Here is a 3610-nt window from a genome sequence, read left to right on the forward strand (position 1 = left end):
GGGGGGGGGGGGGGGGATTCTATGCCTAGAGGTCAATTTGTCTCTTGGCTTAAAGCTAGAAAGATGATCTCCAGAGGGTGTATTTACCATCTTGTTAGGGTGAGGGATGTTGAATCTGAAACCCTTTCTCTAGAGTCGGTTCCAGTAGTAAATGAGTTCCCAGAAGTCTTTCCCGATGATATACCCGGTATTCCTCCCGAGTGGGAAATAGATTTTGGTATTGACCTTTTACCGGATACGCAACCTATCTCTATTCCTCCTTATAGAATGGCTCCGGCGGAGTTGAAAGACTTGAAAGAGCAGTTAAACGATTTATTAGATAAGGGCTTTATCCGACCGAGTATCTCTCCATGGGGTGTTCCTGTATTGTTTGTTAGAAAAAAGGATGGGTCTCTTAGAATGTGCATCAACTATCGTCAATTGAACAAAGTGACCATCAAAATTAAATATCCCCTTTCGATAATTGATGATTTGTTTGACCAACTTCAAGGGGCTAGCTATTTCTCTAAGATTGATCTTCGTTCGGGTTATCACCAATTAAGGGTGAGAGGGGTTGATATTCCCAAGACAGCTTTTCAAACCCGGTATGGTCACTATGAGTTTGTGGTAATGTCGTTTGGATTGACTAATGCTCCGACGGCGTTTATGGACTTGATGAATAGAGTGTTTAGGCAATACCTAGACATATTTGTGATTGTACCTATCGATGATATTTTGATCTATTCAAGGAGTGAGAATGAACATGTGGACCATTTGAGAATTGTATGCAAGTTCTTAAGGACCAACAACTTTTTGCAAAGTTTAGCAAGTGTGAATTTTGGTTAAGGTCTATAGCTTTTCTTGGTCATATTGTGTCAAGCAAGGGTATTGAGGTAGATCCTAAGAAAATGGATACCATCAAGAGTTGTCCTAGACCTCTAACTTCTTCCGATTTTAGAAGCTTTTTGGGTTTGGCCGACTACTATAGGAGGTTTGTTGAGGGGTTTTCCTCCATTGCTTCTCCGTTGACAGCTTTGACTCAAAAGGAAGCTAAGTGTGTGTGGTCAGAAGCTTGTGAGAAAAGATTCCAAGAGTTGAAAGATAGACTTATTTCTGCTTCGGTGTTGACCTTACCAGAGGGTATTGATGGTTTCGTAGTATACTGTGATGCCTCTAGAGTAGAGTTGGGATGCGTCCTCATGCAAAACGGTAAAGTGGTTGCCTATGCTTTAAGGCAACTTAAAGTCCATGAGAAGAACTATCCTACCCATGATCTTAAATTAGAGGCGGTTGTGTTTGCCTTAAAAATATGGAGGCACCATCTATATGGGATCCATGTGGATGTTTTCACTGATCACAAGAGTCTTCAATATGTGTTTAGTCAAAAGGACTTGAATCTTCGTCAATGAAGGTGGTTAGAATTATTAAAGGATTATGACATGAGTGTCATTTATCACCCCGGCAAAGCTAATGTTGTAGCGGATGCACTTAGTAGATTGTACATGGGTAGTGTGGCTCATGTAGAGGATGAAAAGAAAGAATTGGTTCGTGAGGTGCATAGATTGGCCCGGCTAGGTGTCCAACTAGTTCATTCCACCAAGGGTGGTGTCATGGTCCATAATTGTTCTGAATCGTCCTTTGTGATGGATGTTAAGTCTAAACAAGACATTGATCCTATATTAGTTGAGTTGAAAGAGTTGGTACTCAAGAAGTCCGTTGAGGCCTTCTCCGATGGGGGATATGGGTTGCTTAGGTACCAAGGTCGGTTATGTGTTCCGGATGTTGATGGTTTGAGGGAACAAATTTTAGAGGAAGCTCATAGTTTTCGATATTCTATTCATCCTAGAGCCACCGGGATGTAGCGTGGTCTACGGGAAGTCTATAGGTGGAACGGTCGCGGGATTTGTAGCCAAATGTCATAATTGTCAACATGTTAAGGTTGAGCATCAAAGGCCGGGAGGCTTGTCCCAAGATATAAGTATTCCCATTTGGAAGTGGGAGGACGTAAATATGGATTTTATTGTGGGTTTGCCTCGCACCCGAAGGCAACATGATTCTATTTGGGTCATTATAGATCGGATGACAAAATCAGTCCACTTTATTCCCGTCAAGGTCTCTTTTTCGATGGAAGACAATGCCAAGTTGTATATAAGAGAGATAGTGAAGTTGCATGGGGTTCCTTTATCCATTATTTCAGATCGGGGTACTCAATTTACTTCTCACTTTTGGAAACAATTCCAAAATGGGCTTGGTACTAAGGTTAAGCTTAGCACGACTTTTCATCCCCAAATTGATGGGTAAGCAGAGCGTACTATCCAAACATTGGAAGATATGTTAAGGGCATTTGTTATAGACTTCAAGGGTAATTGGGATGACCACTTGCCATTAATAGAGTTTGCTTATAATTATAGCTATCACTCAAGTATTAGTATAACTCCCTTTGAAGCCTTGTATGGTAGGAGATGTAGGTCTCCAATTGGTTGGTTTGAGGTAGGTGAAATTTCTTTGATAGGTCCCGAGCTAGTTTATGAAGCCATTGAGAAAGTTTGACTTATTAGAGAGAGGTTAAGAATGGCTCAAAGTAGACAAAAGTCTTATGCCGATGTGACAAGAAGGGATCTAGAATTTGAAGTTGATGATTGGGTCTATTTGAAAATCTCACCCATGAAGGGTGTGATGAGATTTGGCAAGAAAGGGAAACTTAGTCCCTTGTATGTAGGCCCATACCAAATTTTGAAATGTATCGGGAAGGTTGCCTATGAGTTGGATTTGCCAAATGAGTTGGCCCCGATTCATCCAGTATTTCATGTTTCTATGCTTAAGAAGTGTATTGTAGATCCGACATCCATTATTCCCCTAGAAGAGTTGGGAGTTGACTAAAGTCTTTCATATGAAGAGGTTCCGGTAGAGATCCTAGACCGGCAATTCAAGAGATTGAGAAACAAGGAAATAGCTTATGTGAAGGTTTTATGGAGAAATCACTTAGTTGAGGGTGCTACTTGGGAGGCCGAGGCCAATATGAAGTCCTGATATCCTCATTTGTTTCCTTCTACTCCTATTCAAGCTTTAGGTAATTAGTTTCTCTTAAGTTTTAGTGTTTTGGGAGTCATGTGTGTTATATGTGTTTTTCCATGATTTCCTTTATGTTACGCATGTACTTGAGAAATTTATGTCTAGTAAGAAAATGAGTTTTTATGATTGATTTTCTTTATTTGTTGTGCATTTAGTATGAGTTGCATATTTAACTTCATGAGATGAATTGTCAAACATGTTTTAGTATTCTTTTGAGAGCAATTGCATATTGGCTCCATGACATTGTGTCGAGCATGCTTATTAGTTGGAGAAAGTAGTTCCTCCTATGAATATGAAAAATGTTGAGTTTCATGCATAATGGGTTGTTAGATGTAGTTCATACTTCCTTGTGTTGCATTGATTATGTTTGAGATGGAGTTGAAGTTTCCTCCTTTGAATTGTGCATTATTTAGATATTTTATGCATGATGTGCTGCTAGTCTTGAGTCTTTATTTCCATAAAGTGTCTAGATCATCATTCGAGGACGAATGTTCCCAAGGGGGAGATATTGTAACACCTCGGAAACTAGTAGGCTAAACTAGAGCTTAACATGAGGGTT

The sequence above is a fragment of the Solanum stenotomum genome, chromosome 4, assembly GCF_019186545.1.
Source record: "Solanum stenotomum isolate F172 chromosome 4, ASM1918654v1, whole genome shotgun sequence".
In the NCBI taxonomy this organism is placed as follows: domain Eukaryota; kingdom Viridiplantae; phylum Streptophyta; class Magnoliopsida; order Solanales; family Solanaceae; genus Solanum; species Solanum stenotomum.